The following is a 21952-nucleotide window of genomic DNA, read 5'->3' as shown; positions in this document are numbered from 1 at the left end:
CGGTTAAGTTTTTGAGGGCTTATTTCTTGACCTGTGATAAAAAGCTTTCTGTTTCGAGTGCCAAACATTTCAGGAGAGCATTTTCAAGCTTTTTGCACCATTTTTGAGTGAATTGCCAAAAGTCAGATTTTTGCTGAAATTGTGACCCCGGGGCTTAGGGATTTTTTCAAAAAAATATTTTCTGCCGGTTAAATTTTTGAGGGCTGATTTCTTGTCCTGTGATAAAAAGCCTTCTGTTTCGAGTGCCAAACCTTTCAGGGGATCATTTCCAACCTTTTTGCACCATTTTTGAGTGAATTGCCAAAAGTCAGATTTTTGCTGAAATTGTGACCCCGGGGCTTAGGGATTTTTTCAAAAAAATATTTTCTGCCGGTTAGGTTTTTGAGGGCTGATTTCTTGTCCTGCGATAAAAAGCCTTCTGTTTCTATCACCAAAGCTTTCAGGGGATCATTTTCAACCTTTATACACCATTTTTGAGTGAATTGCCAAAAGTCATATTTTTGCTGAAATTGTGACCCCGGGGCTTAGGGATTTTTTCAAAAAAATATTTTCTGCCGGTTAAGTTTTTGAGGGCTGATTTCTTGTCCTGTGATAAAAAGCCTTCTGTTTCGAGTGCCAAACCTTTCAGGGGATGTTTTTCAACCTTTTTGCACCATTTTGGAGTGAATTGCCAAAAGTCAGATTTTTGCTGAAATTGTGACCCCGGGGCTTAGGGTTTTTTCGAAAAACATATTTCCTGCCGGGTAAGTTTTTGAGGGCTTATTTCTTGACCTGTGATAAAAAGCTTTCTGTTTCGAGTGCCAAACATTTCAGGAGAGCATTTTCAAGCTTTTTGCACCATTTTTGAGTGAATTGCCAAAAGTCAGATTTTTGCTGAAATTGTGACCCCGGGGCTTAGGGATTTTTTCAAAAAAATATTTTCTGCCGGTTAAATTTTTGAGGGCTGATTTCTTGTCCTGTGATAAAAAGCCTTCTGTTTCGAGTGCCAAACCTTTCAGGGGATCATTTCCAACCTTTTTGCACCATTTTTGAGTGAATTGCCAAAAGTCAGATTTTTGCTGAAATTGTGACCCCGGGGCTTAGGGATTTTTTCAAAAAAATATTTTCTGCCGGTTAGGTTTTTGAGGGCTGATTTCTTGTCCTGCGATAAAAAGCCTTCTGTTTCTATCACCAAAGCTTTCAGGGGATCATTTTCAAGCTTCTTGCACGATTTTTGAGTGAATTGCCAAAAGTCAGATTTTTGCTGAAATTGTGACCCCGGGACTTAGGGATTTTTTCAAAAAAATATTTTCTGCCGGTTAAGTTTTTGAGGGCTGATTTCTTGTCCTGTGATAAAAAGCCTTCTGTTTCGAGTGCCAAACCTTTCAGGGGAGCATTTTCAAGCTTTTGGCACCATTTTTGAGTGAATTGCCAAAAGTCAGATTTTTGCTGAAATTGTGACCCCGGGGCTTAGGGATTTTTTCAAAAAAATATTTTCTGCCGGTTAAGTTTTTGAGGTCTGATTTCTTGTCCTGTGATAAAAAGCCTTCTGTTTCCATCGCCAAACCTTTCAGGAGAGCTTTTTCAACCTTTTTGCACCATTTTTGAGTGAATTGCCAAAAGTCAGATTTTTCCTGAAATTGTGACCCCGGGGCTTAGGGATTTTTTCAAAAAAATATTTTCTGCCGGTTAAGTTTTTGAGGGCTGATTTCTTGTCCTGCGATAAAAAGCCTTCTGTTTCGAGTGCCAAACCTTTCAGGGGATGTTTTTCAACCTTTTTGCACCATTTTGGAGTGAATTGCCAAAAGTCAGATTTTTGCTGAAATTGTGACCCCGGGGCTTAGGGTTTTTTCGAAAAACATATTTCCTGCCGGGTAAGTTTTTGAGGGCTTATTTCTTGACCTGTGATAAAAAGCTTTCTGTTTCGAGTGCCAAACATTTCAGGAGAGCATTTTCAAGCTTTTTGCACCATTTTTGAGTGAATTGCCAAAAGTCAGATTTTTGCTGAAATTGTGACCCCGGGGCTTAGGGATTTTTTCAAAAAAATATTTTCTGCCGGTTAAATTTTTGAGGGCTGATTTCTTGTCCTGTGATAAAAAGCCTTCTGTTTCGAGTGCCAAACCTTTCAGGGGATCATTTCCAACCTTTTTGCACCATTTTTGAGTGAATTGCCAAAAGTCAGATTTTTGCTGAAATTGTGACCCCGGGGCTTAGGGATTTTTTCAAAAAAATATTTTCTGCCGGTTAGGTTTTTGAGGGCTGATTTCTTGTCCTGCGATAAAAAGCCTTCTGTTTCTATCACCAAAGCTTTCAGGGGATCATTTTCAAGCTTCTTGCACGATTTTTGAGTGAATTGCCAAAAGTCAGATTTTTGCTGAAATTGTGACCCCGGGGCTTAGGGATTTTTCCAAAAAAATATTTTTTGCCGGTTAAGTTTTTGAGGGCTGATTTCTTGTCCTGCGATAAAAAGCCTTCTGTTTCTATCACCAAAGCTTTCAGGGGATCATTTTCAACCTTTTTACACCATTTTTGAGTGAATTGCCAAAAGTCATATTTTTGCTGAAATTGTGACCCCGGGACTTAGGGATTTTTTCAAAAAAATATTTTCTGCCGGTTAAGTTTTTGAGGGCTGATTTCTTGTCCTGTGATAAAAAGCCTTCTGTTTCGAGTGCCAAACCTTTCAGGGGAGCATTTTCAAGCTTTTGGCACCATTTTTGAGTGAATTGCCAAAAGTCAGATTTTTGCTGAAATTGTGACCCCGGGGCTTAGGGATTTTTTCAAAAAAATATTTTCTGCCGGTTAAGTTTTTGAGGTCTGATTTCTTGTCCTGTGATAAAAAGCCTTCTGTTTCCATCGCCAAACCTTTCAGGAGAGCTTTTTCAACCTTTTTGCACCATTTTTGAGTGAATTGCCAAAAGTCAGATTTTTCCTGAAATTGTGACCCCGGGGCTTAGGGATTTTTTCAAAAAAATATTTTCTGCCGGTTAAGTTTTTGAGGGCTGATTTCTTGTCCTGCGATAAAAAGCCTTCTGTTTCTATCACCAAAGCTTTCAGGGGATCATTTTCAACCTTTTTACACCATTTTTGAGTGAATTGCCAAAAGTCAGATTTTTGCTGAAATTCTGACCCCGGGGCTTAGGGATTTTTTCAAAAAAATATTTCCTGCCGGGTAAGTTTTTGAGGGCTTATTTCTTGACCTGTGATAAAAAGCTTTCTGTTTCGAGTGCCAAACGTTTCAGGAGAGCATTTTCAACCTTTTTGCACCATTTTTGAGTGAATTGCCAAAAGTCAGATCTTTGCAGAAATTGTGACCCCGGGGCTTAGGGATTTTTTCAAAAAAATAATTTCTGCCGGTTAAGTTTTTGAGGGCTGATTTCTTGTCCTCTGATAAAAAGCCTTCTGTTTCGAGTGCCAAACCTTTCAGGGGATCATTTCCAACCTTTTTGCACCATTTTTGAGTGAATTGCCAAAAGTCAGATTTTTGCTGAAATTGTGACCCCGGGGCTTAGGGTTTTTTCCAAAAACATATTTCCTGCCGGGTAAGTTTTTGAGGGCTTATTTCTTGACCTGTGATAAAAAGCTTTCTGTTTCGAGTGCCAAACGTTTCAGGAGAGCATTTTCAACCTTTTTGCACCATTTTTGAGTGAATTGCCAAAAGTCAGATCTTTGCTGAAATTGTGACCCCGGGGCTTAGGGATTTTTTCAAAAAAATAATTTCTGCCGGTTAAGTTTTTGAGGGCTGATTTCTTGTCCTGTGATAAAAAGCCTTCTGTTTCGAGTGCCAAACGTTTCTGGAGAGCATTTTCAAGCTTTTTGCACCATTTTTGAGTGAATTGCCAAAAGTCAGTTTTTTGCTGAAATTGTGACCCCAGGGCTTAGGGATTTTTTCAAAAAAAATATTTTCTGCCGGTTAAGTTTTTGAGGGCTGATTTCTTTTCCTGTGATAAAAAGCCTTCTGTTTCGAGTGCCAAACCTTTCAGGGGATGTTTTTCAACCTTTTTGCACCATTTTTGAGTGAATTGCCAAAAGTCAGATTTTTGCTGAAATTGTGACCCCGGGGCTTAGGGATTTTTTCAAAAAAATATTTTCCGCAGGTTAAGTTTTTGAGGTCTGATTTCTTGTCCTGTGATAAAAAGCCTTCTGTTTCCATCGCCAAACCTTTCAGGAGAGGATTTTCAAGCTTTTGGCACCATTTTTGAGTGAATTGCCAAAAGTCAGATTTTTGCTGAAATTGTGACCCCGGGGCTTAGGGATTTTTTCAAAAAAATATTTTCTGCCGGTTAAGTTTTTGAGGGCTGATTTCTTGTCCTGTGATAAAAAGCCTTCTGTTTCGAGTGCCAAACCTTTCACGGGATCATTTCCATCCTTTTTGCACCATTTTTGAGTGAATTGCCAAAAGTCAGATTTTTGCTGAAATTGTGACCCCGGGGCTTAGGGATTTTTTCAACAAAATATTTTCTGCCGGTTAAGTTTTTGAGGGCTGATTTCTTGTCCTGTGATAAAAAGCCTTCTGTTTCAATCACCAAACCTTTCAGGAGAGCATTTTCAAGCTTTTGGCAACATTTTGGAGTGAATTGCCAAAAGTCAGATTTTTGCTGTTATTGTGACCCCGGGGCTTAGGGATTTTTTCAAAAAAATATTTCCTGCCGGTTAAGTTTTTGAGGGCTGATTGCTTGTCCTGTGATAAAAAGCCTTCTGTTTCCATCGCCAAACCTTTCAGGAGAGCATTTTCAACCTTTTGGCACCATTTTTGAGTGAATTGCCAAAAGTCAGATTTTTGCTGAAATTGTGACCCCGGGGCTTAGGGATTTTTTCAAAAAATAATTTTCTGCCGGTTAGGTTTTTGAGGGCTGATTTCTTGTCCTGCGATAAAAAGCCTTCTGTTTCTATCAACAAAGCTTTCAGGGGATCATTTTCAACCTTTTTACACCATTTTTGAGTGAATTGCCAAAAGTCAGATTTTTGCTGAAATTGTGACCCCGGGGCTTAGGGATTTTTTCAAAAAAATATTTTCTGCCGGTTAAGTTTTTGAGGGCTGATTTCTTGTCCTGTGATAAAAAGCCTTCTGTTTCGAGTGCCAAACCTTTCACGGGATCATTTCCATCCTTTTTGCACCATTTTTGAGTGAATTGCCAAAAGTCAGATTTTTGCTGAAATTGTGACCCCGGGGCTTAGGGATTTTTTCAAAAAAATATTTTCTGCCGGTTAAGTTTTTGAGGGCTGATTTCTTGTCCTGTGATAAAAAGCCTTCTGTTTCAATCACCAAACCTTTCAGGAGAGCATTTTCAAGCTTTTGGCAACATTTTGGAGTGAATTGCCAAAAGTCAGATTTTTGCTGAAATTCTGACCCCGGGGCTTAGGGATTTTTTCAAAAAAATATTTCCTGCCGGTTAAGTTTTTGAGGGCTGATTGCTTGTCCTGTGATAAAAAGCCTTCTGTTTCCATCGCCAAACCTTTCAGGAGAGCATTTTCAACCTTTTGGCACCATTTTGGAGTGAATTGCCAAAAGTAAGATCTTTGCTGAAATTGTGACCCCGGGGCTTAGGGTTTTTCCAAAAACATATTTCCTGCCGGTTAAGTTTTTGAGGTCTGATTTCTTCTCCTGTGATAAAAAGCCTTCTGTTTCGAGTGCCAAACGTTTCAGGAGAGCATTTTCAAGCTTTTTGCACCATTTTTGAGTGAATTGCCAAAAGTCAGTTTTTTGCTGAAATTGTGACCCCGGGGCTTAGGGATTTTTTCAAAAAAATATTTTCTGCCGGTTAAGTTTTTGAGGGCTGATTTCTTTTCCTGTGATAAAAAGCCTTCTGTTTCGAGTGCCAAACCTTTCAGGGGATGTTTTTCAACCTTTTTGCACCATTTTTGAGTGAATTGCCAAAAGTCAGATTTTTGCTGAAATTGTGACCCCGGGGCTTAGGGATTTTTTCAAAAAAATATTTTCCGCAGGTTAAGTTTTTGAGGTCTGATTTCTTGTCCTGTGATAAAAAGCCTTCTGTTTCGAGTGCCAAACCTTTCAGGGGAGCATTTTCAAGCTTTTGGCACCATTTTTGAGTGAATTGCCAAAAGTCAGATTTTTGCTGAAATTGTGACCCCGGGGCTTAGGGATTTTTTCAACAAAATATTTTCTGCCGGTTAAGTTTTTGAGGGCTGATTTCTTGTCCTGCGATAAAAAGCCTTCTGTTTCAATCACCAAAGCTTTCAGGGGATCATTTTCAACCTTTTTACACCATTTTTGAGTGAATTGCCAAAAGTCAGATTTTTGCTGAAATTGTGACCCCGGGGCTTAGGGATTTTTTCAAAAAAATATTTTCTGCCGGTTAAGTTTTTGAGGGCTGATTTCTTGTCCTGTGATAGAAAGCCTTCTGTTTCGAGTGCCAAACCTTTCACGGGATCATTTCCATCCTTTTTGCACCATTTTTGAGTGAATTGCCAAAAGTCAGATTTTTGCTGAAATTGTGACCCCGGGGCTTAGGGATTTTTTCAAAAAAATATTTTCTGCCGGTTAAGTTTTTGAGGGCTGATTTCTTGTCCTGTGATAAAAAGCCTTCTGTTTCAATCACCAAACCTTTCAGGAGAGCATTTTCAAGCTTTTGGCAACATTTTGGAGTGAATTGCCAAAAGTCAGATTTTTGCTGAAATTCTGACCCCGGGGCTTAGGGATTTTTTCAAAAAAATATTTCCTGCCGGTTAAGTTTTTGAGGGCTGATTGCTTGTCCTGTGATAAAAAGCCTTCTGTTTCCATCGCCAAACCTTTCAGGAGAGCATTTTCAACCTTTTGGCACCATTTTGGAGTGAATTGCCAAAAGTAAGATCTTTGCTGAAATTGTGACCCCGGGGCTTAGGGTTTTTCCAAAAACATATTTCCTGCCGGTTAAGTTTTTGAGGTCTGATTTCTTCTCCTGTGATAAAAAGCCTTCTGTTTCGAGTGCCAAACGTTTCAGGAGAGCATTTTCAAGCTTTTTGCACCATTTTTGAGTGAATTGCCAAAAGTCAGTTTTTTGCTGAAATTGTGACCCCGGGGCTTAGGGATTTTTTCAAAAAAATATTTTCTGCCGGTTAAGTTTTTGAGGGCTGATTTCTTTTCCTGTGATAAAAAGCCTTCTGTTTCGAGTGCCAAACCTTTCAGGGGATGTTTTTCAACCTTTTTGCACCATTTTTGAGTGAATTGCCAAAAGTCAGATTTTTGCTGAAATTGTGACCCCGGGGCTTAGGGATTTTTTCAAAAAAATATTTTCCGCAGGTTAAGTTTTTGAGGTCTGATTTCTTGTCCTGTGATAAAAAGCCTTCTGTTTCGAGTGCCAAACCTTTCAGGGGAGCATTTTCAAGCTTTTGGCACCATTTTTGAGTGAATTGCCAAAAGTCAGATTTTTGCTGAAATTGTGACCCCGGGGCTTAGGGATTTTTTCAACAAAATATTTTCTGCCGGTTAAGTTTTTGAGGGCTGATTTCTTGTCCTGTGATAAAAAGCCTTCTGTTTCAATCACCAAACCTTTCAGGAGAGCATTTTCAAGCTTTTGGCAACATTTTGGAGTGAATTGCCAAAAGTCAGATTTTTGCTGAAATTGTGACCCCGGGGCTTAGGGATTTTTTCAAAAAAATATTTCCTGCCGGTTAAGTTTTTGAGGGCTGATTGCTTGTCCTGTGATAAAAAGCCTTCTGTTTCCCTCGCCAAACCTTTCAGGAGAGCATTTTCAACCTTTTGGCACCATTTTGGAGTGAATTGCCAAAAGTCAGTTTTTTCCTGAAATTGTGACCCCGGGGCTTAGGGATTTTTTCAAAAAATAATTTTCTGCCGGTTAGGTTTTTGAGGGCTGATTTCTTGTCCTGCGATAAAAAGCCTTCTGTTTCTATCACCAAAGCTTTCAGGGGATCATTTTCAGCCTTTTTACACCATTTTTGAGTGAATTGCCAAAAGTCAGATTTTTGCTGAAATTGTGACCCCGGGGCTTGTTGGAGTTGGAACTTAACAGGTTAAGTTCTTCCCATGATGCCACACCATTCTGACGTCAATTTTGGAAGCTTGGGAGGAGCTTGGGAGGAATTTGTCAGTCCCACTCTGTACTTTGTGGGGAAAGGATGCAGTTTTGTCATGGCTGCAAATAGTCTTGGAAATTCCTGAGAAATGTTGGAATAAAAGCTGTAAATAGACAAACCTGGACTCTCTGTGTGTTTGTCTGGAAGCAAAGCTAAACTACGTGACAGTTTACACCGCTGTGCGAAACTCTGCTATGGCGTGACTGAGAGCTCGGAGCAGAGCAAGCGGCAGGGGAAGTGTGCCGGGCAGTAAAGAGCTAATTGAGGGCCATAAATCAATTAGCGGGAGTCGCGCCAGATCATTTAATTGCACAGGTTATGGACCTTAATCACCGACCGTAAAACTGTCACGGGAGGCTGCCGAAAAAAGCTTTGATCTGCGGTTTCGAGCAGGAGGCACGGCAGGAGGTGAAGGCAAGCTGATGACGAATGCTGATGCCAGCTTGGAGTTCTGCCTTAAGTTGTGAGAGGCAGAGAAGCTGATCTGCTAGACCGGGAGCAAGAGCGGCTGTTTGTTTACGTGAGTACGCTGGGCCCCGGGGAAGATGGCAGATGGCCAGGAGGTGTTTCAAGCTCCGTTTGAACAGCTTGAGGAACTCACCGTCCAAGCGTGGAATACCTGGACAAGAAGGGTGAGAGCCTGGTTTTGGGCAACTGGCTTGTGGGACGTAAGCAAGAAAGAGCCGTCCACAGGCGGATTGGCTGCTGCTGAAAGTGCAGGGCTGGTGGACAGAGATGCAGAGAAACTGCAATCTGTTTCTCTGGAGGAGAAGATGCAGAGAGAGAAAGCTATGAGAGCTGAGATCTGCATGTTGCGAGCAGGTGTGCATGCTAATTTGCGTCATCACCTGGGAGGCGTTGAATCTGCGTGTGAGGCTTGGCGTGTGCTGAAACGTCTGTGTGAGGACTCAGCAGAAGGCAAAGGGCAGATGGAAGCTAAGAGCCTAGAGATGGCTGGAGCCCCTGTTCCTGATGATTTAGCCTCAAGGAGTGCTAGTGAGCAAGTCGGGGGGGCGGAAAGTTCCAAAGGCAAGTTTGAAAAGTTTTCCACTGAACCTGCTGGAATGAAGCGGCAGTTCAGGGGGGGCAGATCTGGCGAGGAGTGCTTTTCCGGAAGAAGGAGGGCCAGGCCAGCTGAAAAAAGCCCCAGGCAGTGTTTTTCCACTGGAGTTCGTCGTTGCTACGTGTGTAAAGCTCCGGGACATCTGCGGCGAGATTGCCCCCACCGGAGCAGAGAGGCAAGACAGGATGTTGCCAAGGTCAAACAGCTGAACTCTCATGGGAACCAGTCGGGTTTCCATGGCAACCAGTCTGGAAAAACAACCAGGCATGGGACTGAGGCTGGTGGACGTGCCAGGTGCGAGGAAGAGACTTATCAGATCACAGCTAGTCTGGCGTTGGCTGAAGACAGCCGTGGGACAAACTCAGAGGAGCTAAGTTTTGTTATTGACTCTGCAGCTAATCGCAATTTGATTCCAGAGACACCTGCTGTTGAGAGGTGGAATTGCAAGGCAATTCCGGCCGGGAAAACTGTACTGTTTGCAAATGGACAGAAAAAATGTGTGACTAACGTTACAAATCTCTTTATGTCTGTTTTACAGGAAACGTTGGAGTGTTGTACCGTTCCTGGGATGCACCACTGTCTTTTATCTGTGCCTTATTTACTGGAAAAGGGATTTACGGTTTGTTTTCAGGATGATGTGTGCACAATCTCCAAAGGAGGGAGGATGCTTGCCAAGGTTAAAAAGGGGCAGAATGATCTCTTCATTCTTAAAACGTCTCTGGAGGGTGAGGGGAAGGTTGAGAAAGCACAAGCCCTGTGTGCTGAAATTCCCGCTCATGTGCAATGTGCCCGTATCTGGCATGCTAGGACGGCTCATGGTTCTCTAGAAGAACTACAGGTGCTGCCGGAAGTTTCTAAAGGGTGTAAGATTTCAGAATGTGGACATGCTGTAAGTTGTGAAACTTGCAAGCTGGCAAAGGTAAAAGGATGCAGTTATCCAAAAGTTGAGAGGATAACAACAAAACCTTTTGAACAAATTCACATAGATTTGTGGGGTCCTGTAAAGGAACCAAGTCTGGGAGGGTCAAGGTATCTGCTTACGATGCAGGAGGATTTTACACAGAATTCCTGGATACACGGTCTCAAATCCAAGGATGATGCAGCACAGCTGATCAAACGTTGGATTGAGGAGGTGGAACAAAGGTTTTCCATCAAAGTGCAAGCTGTCACAAGTGACAGGGGAGCTGAGTTTACAGGTTCTGCTTTGCAGAAGTACTTTCGCAAGAAAGGGATACGTCACACAGTGACTTCACCCAATCAGTGGGGGGTGGCAGAGCTCAAGTGTCAGGCTCTGGTTAAAACTGCACAGGTGTTGCTGAAAGATTCTGGGTTACCTCCAAGGTTTTGGCTGGAGGCAATCAAGTATGTGAGCTTCACCTGGAATCGGACCTACAATTCAATGGTAGGTGACACACCGTTTGGGCTGTTGCATGGCAGGAAACCCCAGATTCATTTTTTGCGTATGTTTGGGTCACGTGCATCTGTGTCAGTACCTGCCGCTTTGCAGGGGCCAGATGGATCCAAGTTCCGAAAAATGATCTTCTGTGGGTATGAGCCAGCAGCATGTGCATGGAGGTTTGCGTTTCCATCAGGTGATCAGAGTAAACTGCTGATCAGCAAACACGCTGAGTTCTATGAGCAGGATGAAAAGTCAAAACCTGCTGTCAAGCGTGATGTTCTTTCAGAATGTATTTCTGATTCAGAACAGGAAAACTCTGAAGGGGAGGAAGAAGAAACTGAGTCTGATGATGACGATCAGGTAACTGACCAAGGTCAGGAACAGGAGGAGGTATCTGTAGTTTCTCCACAGGTTAAGAGAACACCCAAAAGCGAGCCCAGTTCTCCTGTAAGTGTAATGGAGAGGATTCGAAAACGTTTTAAGTCGGAAGGGGAATCCCGTGAGGCTGAGGACACAGGTCCTGGTGGCAGTGAGTCAGAGGTAACATCTGAGTTTGTGCCCAGAAGGTCTAGTCGCTCAACAAAGGGCATTCCACCTGAAAGGTACCAAGCGAGAAGTGCGTGGGCCAGGTTCGCACAGTGTGATTCTGGGAGTGTTGAAGGAGTTCAACAGGTGCCTGGGAAAGATGCCGGGAAGGAGCACAAGGCAAAGGGAAAGGTGTTGAACTCAAAAGGGTCATGTCAGAAGGTGCAGCAAGGGGGGGTGTTGGAGTTGGAACTTAACAGGTTAAGTTCTTCCCATGATGCCACACCATTCTGACGTCAATTTTGGAAGCTTGGGAGGAGCTTGGGAGGAATTTGTCAGTCCCACTCTGTACTTTGTGGGGAAAGGATGCAGTTTTGTCATGGCTGCAAATAGTCCTGGAAATTCCTGAGAAATGTTGGAATAAAAGCTGTAAATAGACAAACCTGGACTCTCTGTGTGTTTGTCTGGAAGCAAAGCTAAACTACGTGACAGTTTACACCGCTGTGCGAAACTCTGCTATGGCGTGACTGAGAGCTCGGAGCAGAGCAAGCGGCAGGGGAAGTGTGCCGGGCAGTAAAGAGCTAATTGAGGGCCATAAATCAATTAGCGGGAGTCGCGCCAGATCATTTAATTGCACAGGGCTTAGGGATTTTTTCAAAAAAATATTTTCTGCCGGTTAAGTTTTTGAGGGCTGATTTCTTGTCCTGTGATAAAAAGCCTTCTGTTTCAAGTGCCAAACGTTTCAGGGGATGTTTTTCAACCTTTTTGCACCATTTTGGAGTGAATTGCCAAAAGTCAGATTTTTGCTGAAATTGTGACCCCGGGGCTTAGGGATTTTTTTCAAAAAAATATTTTCTGCCGGTTAAGTTTTTGAGGTCTGATTTCTTGTCCTGTGATAAAAAGCCTTCTGTTTCCATCGCCAAACCTTTCAGGAGAGCATTTTCAACCTTTTTGCACCATTTTTGAGTGAATTGCCAAAAGTCAGATTTTTGCTGAAATTGTGACCCCGGGGCTTAGGGATTTTTCCAAAAAAATATTTCCTGCCGGTTAAGTTTTTGAGGGCTGATTCCTTGTCCTGTGATAAAAAGCCTTCTGTTTCCATCGCCAAACCTTTCAGGAGAGAATTTTCAAGCTTTTGGCACCATTTTTGAGTGAATTGCCAAAAGTCAGATTTTTGCTGAAATTGTGACCCCGGGGCTTAGGGATTTTTTCAAAAAAATATTTTCTGCCGGTTAGGTTTTTGAGGGCTGATTTATTGTCCTGCGATAAAAAGCCTTCTGTTTCTATCACCAAAGCTTTCAGGAGAGCATTTGCAAGCTTTTGGCACCATTTTGGAGTGAATTGCCAAAAGTCAGATTTTTGCTGAAATTGTGACCCCGGGGCTTAGGGATTTTTTCAAAAAAATATTTTCTGCCGGTTAAGTTTTTGAGGGCTGATTTCTTGTCCTGTGATAAAACGCCTTCTGTTTCCATCACCAAACCTTTCAGGAGAGCAATTTCAACCTTTTGGCACCATTTTGGAGTGAATTGCCAAAAGTCAGATTTTTCCTGAAATTGTGACCCCGGGGCTTAGGGATTTTTTCAAAAAATAATTTTCTGCCGGTTAAGTTTTTGAGGGCTGATTTCTTGTCCTGTGATAAAACGCCTTCTGTTTCCATCACCAAACCTTTCAGGAGAGCAATTTCAACCTTTTGGCACCATTTTGGAGTGAATTGCCAAAAGTCAGATTTTTCCTGAAATTGTGACCCCGGGGCTTAGGGATTTTTTCAAAAAATAATTTTCTGCCGGTTAAGTTTTTGAGGGCTGATTTCTTGTCCTGTGATAAAAAGCCTTCTGTTTCGAGTGCCAAACCTTTCAGGAGAGCATTTTCAAGCTTTTGGCACCATTTTTGAGTGAATTGCCAAAAGTCAGATTTTTGATGAAATTGTGACCCCGGGGCTTAGGGATTATTTCAAAAAAATATTTTCCGCCGGTTAGGTTTTTGAGGGCTGATTTCTTGTCCTGCGATAAAAAGCCTTCTGTTTCTATCACCAAAGCTTTCAGGGGATCATTTTCAGCCTTTTTACACCATTTTTGAGTGAATTGCCAAAAGTTAGATTTTTGCTGAAATTGTGACCCCGGGGCTTAGGGATTTTTTCAAAAAAATATTTTCTGCCGGTTAGGTTTTTGAGGGCTGATTTCTTGTCCTGCGATAAAAAGCCTTCTGTTTCTATCACCAAAGCTTTCAGGGGATCATTTCCAAGCTTTTGGCACCATTTTTGAGTGAATTGCCAAAAGTCAGATTTTTGCTGAAATTGTGACCCCGGGGCTTACGGATTTTTTCAAAAAAATATTTCCTGCCGGTTAAGTTTTTGAGGGCTGATTTCTTGTCCTGTGATAAAACGCCTTCTGTTTCCATCACCAAACCTTTCAGGAGAGCATTTTCAACCTTTTGGCACCATTTTGGAGTGAATTGCCAAAAGTCAGATTTTTCCTGAAATTGTGACCCCGGGGCTTAGGGATTTTTTCAAAAAATAATTTTCTGCCGGTCAGGTTTTTGAGGGCTGATTTCTTGTCCTGCGATAAAAAGCCTTCTGTTTCTATCACCAAAGCTTTCAGGGGATCATTTTCAACCTTTTCGCACCATTTTTGAGTGAATTGCCAAAATTCAGATTTTTGCTGAAATTGTGACCCCGGGGCTTAGGGATTTTTTCAAAAAAATATTTTCCGCAGGTTAAGTTTTTGAGGTCTGATTTCTTGTCCTGTGATAAAAAGCCTTCTGTTTCGAGTGCCAAACCTTTCAGGGGAGCATTTTCAAGCTTTTGGCACCATTTTTGAGTGAATTGCCAAAAGTCAGATTTTTGCTGAAATTGTGACCCCGGGGCTTAGGGATTTTTTCAACAAAATATTTTCTGCCGGTTAAGTTTTTGAGGGCTGATTTCTTGTCCTGCGATAAAAAGCCTTCTGTTTCAATCACCAAAGCTTTCAGGGGATCATTTTCAACCTTTTTACACCATTTTTGAGTGAATTGCCAAAAGTCAGATTTTTGCTGAAATTGTGACCCCGGGGCTTAGGGATTTTTTCAAAAAAATATTTTCTGCCGGTTAAGTTTTTGAGGGCTGATTTCTTGTCCTGTGATAAAAAGCCTTCTGTTTCGAGTGCCAAACCTTTCACGGGATCATTTCCATCCTTTTTGCACCATTTTTGAGTGAATTGCCAAAAGTCAGATTTTTGCTGAAATTGTGACCCCGGGGCTTAGGGATTTTTTCAAAAAAATATTTTCTGCCGGTTAAGTTTTTGAGGGCTGATTTCTTGTCCTGTGATAAAAAGCCTTCTGTTTCAATCACCAAACCTTTCAGGAGAGCATTTTCAAGCTTTTGGCAACATTTTGGAGTGAATTGCCAAAAGTCAGATTTTTGCTGAAATTCTGACCCCGGGGCTTAGGGATTTTTTCAAAAAAATATTTCCTGCCAGTTAAGTTTTTGAGGGCTGATTGCTTGTCCTGTGATAAAAAGCCTTCTGTTTCCATCGCCAAACCTTTCAGGAGAGCATTTTCAACCTTTTGGCACCATTTTGGAGTGAATTGCCAAAAGTAAGATCTTTGCTGAAATTGTGACCCCGGGGCTTAGGGTTTTTCCAAAAACATATTTCCTGCCGGTTAAGTTTTTGAGGTCTGATTTCTTCTCCTGTGATAAAAAGCCTTCTGTTTCGAGTGCCAAACGTTTCAGGAGAGCATTTTCAAGCTTTTTGCACCATTTTTGAGTGAATTGCCAAAAGTCAGTTTTTTGCTGAAATTGTGACCCCGGGGCTTAGGGATTTTTTCAAAAAAATATTTTCTGCCGGTTAAGTTTTTGAGGGCTGATTTCTTTTCCTGTGATAAAAAGCCTTCTGTTTCGAGTGCCAAACCTTTCAGGGGATGTTTTTCAACCTTTTTGCACCATTTTTGAGTGAATTGCCAAAAGTCAGATTTTTGCTGAAATTGTGACCCCGGGGCTTAGGGATTTTTTCAAAAAAATATTTTCCGCAGGTTAAGTTTTTGAGGTCTGATTTCTTGTCCTGTGATAAAAAGCCTTCTGTTTCGAGTGCCAAACCTTTCAGGGGAGCATTTTCAAGCTTTTGGCACCATTTTTGAGTGAATTGCCAAAAGTCAGATTTTTGCTGAAATTGTGACCCCGGGGCTTAGGGATTTTTTCAACAAAATATTTTCTGCCGGTTAAGTTTTTGAGGGCTGATTTCTTGTCCTGTGATAAAAAGCCTTCTGTTTCAATCACCAAACCTTTCAGGAGAGCATTTTCAAGCTTTTGGCAACATTTTGGAGTGAATTGCCAAAAGTCAGATTTTTGCTGAAATTGTGACCCCGGGGCTTAGGGATTTTTTCAAAAAAATATTTCCTGCCGGTTAAGTTTTTGAGGGCTGATTGCTTGTCCTGTGATAAAAAGCCTTCTGTTTCCCTCGCCAAACCTTTCAGGAGAGCATTTTCAACCTTTTGGCACCATTTTGGAGTGAATTGCCAAAAGTCAGTTTTTTCCTGAAATTGTGACCCCGGGGCTTAGGGATTTTTTCAAAAAATAATTTTCTGCCGGTTAGGTTTTTGAGGGCTGATTTCTTGTCCTGCGATAAAAAGCCTTCTGTTTCTATCACCAAAGCTTTCAGGGGATCATTTTCAGCCTTTTTACACCATTTTTGAGTGAATTGCCAAAAGTCAGATTTTTGCTGAAATTGTGACCCCGGGGCTTGTTGGAGTTGGAACTTAACAGGTTAAGTTCTTCCCATGATGCCACACCATTCTGACGTCAATTTTGGAAGCTTGGGAGGAGCTTGGGAGGAATTTGTCAGTCCCACTCTGTACTTTGTGGGGAAAGGATGCAGTTTTGTCATGGCTGCAAATAGTCTTGGAAATTCCTGAGAAATGTTGGAATAAAAGCTGTAAATAGACAAACCTGGACTCTCTGTGTGTTTGTCTGGAAGCAAAGCTAAACTACGTGACAGTTTACACCGCTGTGCGAAACTCTGCTATGGCGTGACTGAGAGCTCGGAGCAGAGCAAGCGGCAGGGGAAGTGTGCCGGGCAGTAAAGAGCTAATTGAGGGCCATAAATCAATTAGCGGGAGTCGCGCCAGATCATTTAATTGCACAGGTTATGGACCTTAATCACCGACCGTAAAACTGTCACGGGAGGCTGCCGAAAAAAGCTTTGATCTGCGGTTTCGAGCAGGAGGCACGGCAGGAGGTGAAGGCAAGCTGATGACGAATGCTGATGCCAGCTTGGAGTTCTGCCTTAAGTTGTGAGAGGCAGAGAAGCTGATCTGCTAGACCGGGAGCAAGAGCGGCTGTTTGTTTACGTGAGTACGCTGGGCCCCGGGGAAGATGGCAGATGGCCAGGAGGTGTTTCAAGCTCCGTTTGAACAGCTTGAGGAACTCACCGTCCAAGCGTGGAATACCTGGACAAGAAGGGTGAGAGCCTGGTTTTGGGCAACTGGCTTGTGGGACGTAAGCAAGAAAGAGCCGTCCACAGGCGGATTGGCTGCTGCTGAAAGTGCAGGGCTGGTGGACAGAGATGCAGAGAAACTGCAATCTGTTTCTCTGGAGGAGAAGATGCAGAGAGAGAAAGCTATGAGAGCTGAGATCTGCATGTTGCGAGCAGGTGTGCATGCTAATTTGCGTCATCACCTGGGAGGCGTTGAATCTGCGTGTGAGGCTTGGCGTGTGCTGAAACGTCTGTGTGAGGACTCAGCAGAAGGCAAAGGGCAGATGGAAGCTAAGAGCCTAGAGATGGCTGGAGCCCCTGTTCCTGATGATTTAGCCTCAAGGAGTGCTAGTGAGCAAGTCGGGGGGGCGGAAAGTTCCAAAGGCAAGTTTGAAAAGTTTTCCACTGAACCTGCTGGAATGAAGCGGCAGTTCAGGGGGGGCAGATCTGGCGAGGAGTGCTTTTCCGGAAGAAGGAGGGCCAGGCCAGCTGAAAAAAGCCCCAGGCAGTGTTTTTCCACTGGAGTTCGTCGTTGCTACGTGTGTAAAGCTCCGGGACATCTGCGACGAGATTGCCCCCACCGGAGCAGAGAGGCAAGACAGGATGTTGCCAAGGTCAAACAGCTGAACTCTCATGGGAACCAGTCGGGTTTCCATGGCAACCAGTCTGGAAAAACAACCAGGCATGGGACTGAGGCTGGTGGACGTGCCAGGTGCGAGGAAGAGACTTATCAGATCACAGCTAGTCTGGCGTTGGCTGAAGACAGCCGTGGGACAAACTCAGAGGAGCTAAGTTTTGTTATTGACTCTGCAGCTAATCGCAATTTGATTCCAGAGACACCTGCTGTTGAGAGGTGGAATTGCAAGGCAATTCCGGCCGGGAAAACTGTACTGTTTGCAAATGGACAGAAAAAATGTGTGACTAACGTTACAAATCTCTTTATGTCTGTTTTACAGGAAACGTTGGAGTGTTGTACCGTTCCTGGGATGCACCACTGTCTTTTATCTGTGCCTTATTTACTGGAAAAGGGATTTACGGTTTGTTTTCAGGATGATGTGTGCACAATCTCCAAAGGAGGGAGGATGCTTGCCAAGGTTAAAAAGGGGCAGAATGATCTCTTCATTCTTAAAACGTCTCTGGAGGGTGAGGGGAAGGTTGAGAAAGCACAAGCCCTGTGTGCTGAAATTCCCGCTCATGTGCAATGTGCCCGTATCTGGCATGCTAGGACGGCTCATGGTTCTCTAGAAGAACTACAGGTGCTGCCGGAAGTTTCTAAAGGGTGTAAGATTTCAGAATGTGGACATGCTGTAAGTTGTGAAACTTGCAAGCTGGCAAAGGTAAAAGGATGCAGTTATCCAAAAGTTGAGAGGATAACAACAAAACCTTTTGAACAAATTCACATAGATTTGTGGGGTCCTGTAAAGGAACCAAGTCTGGGAGGGTCAAGGTATCTGCTTACGATGCAGGAGGATTTTACACAGAATTCCTGGATACACGGTCTCAAATCCAAGGATGATGCAGCACAGCTGATCAAACGTTGGATTGAGGAGGTGGAACAAAGGTTTTCCATCAAAGTGCAAGCTGTCACAAGTGACAGGGGAGCTGAGTTTACAGGTTCTGCTTTGCAGAAGTACTTTCGCAAGAAAGGGATACGTCACACAGTGACTTCACCCAATCAGTGGGGGGTGGCAGAGCTCAAGTGTCAGGCTCTGGTTAAAACTGCACAGGTGTTGCTGAAAGATTCTGGGTTACCTCCAAGGTTTTGGCTGGAGGCAATCAAGTATGTGAGCTTCACCTGGAATCGGACCTACAATTCAATGGTAGGTGACACACCGTTTGGGCTGTTGCATGGCAGGAAACCCCAGATTCATTTTTTGCGTATGTTTGGGTCACGTGCATCTGTGTCAGTACCTGCCGCTTTGCAGGGGCCAGATGGATCCAAGTTCCGAAAAATGATCTTCTGTGGGTATGAGCCAGCAGCATGTGCATGGAGGTTTGCGTTTCCATCAGGTGATCAGAGTAAACTGCTGATCAGCAAACACGCTGAGTTCTATGAGCAGGATGAAAAGTCAAAACCTGCTGTCAAGCGTGATGTTCTTTCAGAATGTATTTCTGATTCAGAACAGGAAAACTCTGAAGGGGAGGAAGAAGAAACTGAGTCTGATGATGACGATCAGGTAACTGACCAAGGTCAGGAACAGGAGGAGGTATCTGTAGTTTCTCCACAGGTTAAGAGAACACCCAAAAGCGAGCCCAGTTCTCCTGTAAGTGTAATGGAGAGGATTCGAAAACGTTTTAAGTCGGAAGGGGAATCCCGTGAGGCTGAGGACACAGGTCCTGGTGGCAGTGAGTCAGAGGTAACATCTGAGTTTGTGCCCAGAAGGTCTAGTCGCTCAACAAAGGGCATTCCACCTGAAAGGTACCAAGCGAGAAGTGCGTGGGCCAGGTTCGCACAGTGTGATTCTGGGAGTGTTGAAGGAGTTCAACAGGTGCCTGGGAAAGATGCCGGGAAGGAGCACAAGGCAAAGGGAAAGGTGTTGAACTCAAAAGGGTCATGTCAGAAGGTGCAGCAAGGGGGGGTGTTGGAGTTGGAACTTAACAGGTTAAGTTCTTCCCATGATGCCACACCATTCTGACGTCAATTTTGGAAGCTTGGGAGGAGCTTGGGAGGAATTTGTCAGTCCCACTCTGTACTTTGTGGGGAAAGGATGCAGTTTTGTCATGGCTGCAAATAGTCCTGGAAATTCCTGAGAAATGTTGGAATAAAAGCTGTAAATAGACAAACCTGGACTCTCTGTGTGTTTGTCTGGAAGCAAAGCTAAACTACGTGACAGTTTACACCGCTGTGCGAAACTCTGCTATGGCGTGACTGAGAGCTCGGAGCAGAGCAAGCGGCAGGGGAAGTGTGCCGGGCAGTAAAGAGCTAATTGAGGGCCATAAATCAATTAGCGGGAGTCGCGCCAGATCATTTAATTGCACAGGGCTTAGGGATTTTTTCAAAAAAATATTTTCTGCCGGTTAAGTTTTTGAGGGCTGATTTCTTGTCCTGTGATAAAAAGCCTTCTGTTTCAAGTGCCAAACGTTTCAGGGGATGTTTTTCAACCTTTTTGCACCATTTTGGAGTGAATTGCCAAAAGTCAGATTTTTGCTGAAATTGTGACCCCGGGGCTTAGGGATTTTTTTCAAAAAAATATTTTCTGCCGGTTAAGTTTTTGAGGTCTGATTTCTTGTCCTGTGATAAAAAGCCTTCTGTTTCCATCGCCAAACCTTTCAGGAGAGCATTTTCAACCTTTTTGCACCATTTTTGAGTGAATTGCCAAAAGTCAGATTTTTGCTGAAATTGTGACCCCGGGGCTTAGGGATTTTTCCAAAAAAATATTTCCTGCCGGTTAAGTTTTTGAGGGCTGATTCCTTGTCCTGTGATAAAAAGCCTTCTGTTTCCATCGCCAAACCTTTCAGGAGAGAATTTTCAAGCTTTTGGCACCATTTTTGAGTGAATTGCCAAAAGTCAGATTTTTGCTGAAATTGTGACCCCGGGGCTTAGGGATTTTTTCAAAAAAATATTTTCTGCCGGTTAGGTTTTTGAGGGCTGATTTATTGTCCTGCGATAAAAAGCCTTCTGTTTCTATCACCAAAGCTTTCAGGAGAGCATTTGCAAGCTTTTGGCACCATTTTGGAGTGAATTGCCAAAAGTCAGATTTTTGCTGAAATTGTGACCCCGGGGCTTAGGGATTTTTTCAAAAAAATATTTTCTGCCGGTTAAGTTTTTGAGGGCTGATTTCTTGTCCTGTGATAAAACGCCTTCTGTTTCCATCACCAAACCTTTCAGGAGAGCAATTTCAACCTTTTGGCACCATTTTGGAGTGAATTGCCAAAAGTCAGATTTTTCCTGAAATTGTGACCCCGGGGCTTAGGGATTTTTTCAAAAAATAATTTTCTGCCGGTTAAGTTTTTGAGGGCTGATTTCTTGTCCTGTGATAAAACGCCTTCTGTTTCCATCACCAAACCTTTCAGGAGAGCAATTTCAACCTTTTGGCACCATTTTGGAGTGAATTGCCAAAAGTCAGATTTTTCCTGAAATTGTGACCCCGGGGCTTAGGGATTTTTTCAAAAAAATAATTTTCTGCCGGTTAAGTTTTTGAGGGCTGATTTCTTGTCCTGTGATAAAAAGCCTTCTGTTTCGAGTGCCAAACCTTTCAGGAGAGCATTTTCAAGCTTTTGGCACCATTTTTGAGTGAATTGCCAAAAGTCAGATTTTTGATGAAATTGTGACCCCGGGGCTTAGGGATTATTTCAAAAAAATATTTTCCGCCGGTTAGGTTTTTGAGGGCTGATTTCTTGTCCTGCGATAAAAAGCCTTCTGTTTCTATCACCAAAGCTTTCAGGGATCATTTTCAGCCTTTTTACACCATTTTTGAGTGAATTGCCAAAAGTTAGATTTTTGCTGAAATTGTGACCCCGGGGCTTAGGGATTTTTTCAAAAAAATATTTTCTGCCGGTTAGGTTTTTGAGGGCTGATTTCTTGTCCTGCGATAAAAAGCCTTCTGTTTCTATCACCAAAGCTTTCAGGGGATCATTTCCAAGCTTTTGGCACCATTTTTGAGTGAATTGCCAAAAGTCAGATTTTTGCTGAAATTGTGACCCCGGGGCTTACGGATTTTTTCAAAAAAATATTTCCTGCCGGTTAAGTTTTTGAGGGCTGATTTCTTGTCCTGTGATAAAACGCCTTCTGTTTCCATCACCAAACCTTTCAGGAGAGCATTTTCAACCTTTTGGCACCATTTTGGAGTGAATTGCCAAAAGTCAGATTTTTCCTGAAATTGTGACCCCGGGGCTTAGGGATTTTTTCAAAAAATAATTTTCTGCCGGTCAGGTTTTTGAGGGCTGATTTCTTGTCCTGCGATAAAAAGCCTTCTGTTTCTATCACCAAAGCTTTCAGGGGATCATTTTCAACCTTTTCGCACCATTTTTGAGTGAATTGCCAAAAGTCAGATTTTTGCTGAAATTGTGACCCCGGGGCTTAGGGATTTTTTCAAAAAAATATTTTCCGCAGGTTAAGTTTTTGAGGTCTGATTTCTTGTCCTGTGATAAAAAGCCTTCTGTTTCGAGTGCCAAACCTTTCAGGGGAGCATTTTCAAGCTTTTGGCACCATTTTTGAGTGAATTGCCAAAAGTCAGATTTTTGCTGAAATTGTGACCCCGGGGCTTAGGGATTTTTTCAACAAAATATTTTCTGCCGGTTAAGTTTTTGAGGGCTGATTTCTTGTCCTGCGATAAAAAGCCTTCTGTTTCAATCACCAAAGCTTTCAGGGGATCATTTTCAACCTTTTTACACCATTTTTGAGTGAATTGCCAAAAGTCAGATTTTTGCTGAAATTGTGACCCCGGGGCTTAGGGATTTTTTCAAAAAAATATTTTCTGCCGGTTAAGTTTTTGAGGGCTGATTTCTTGTCCTGTGATAAAAAGCCTTCTGTTTCGAGTGCCAAACCTTTCACGGGATCATTTCCATCCT

This window comes from Podarcis liolepis (genome assembly GCF_965112155.1).
Source record: "Podarcis liolepis genome assembly, chromosome: 15".
Taxonomy (NCBI): domain Eukaryota; kingdom Metazoa; phylum Chordata; class Lepidosauria; order Squamata; family Lacertidae; genus Podarcis; species Podarcis liolepis.
The sequence above is the reverse complement of the archived record's forward strand: the minus strand, read 5'-3'. Positions refer to the sequence as shown.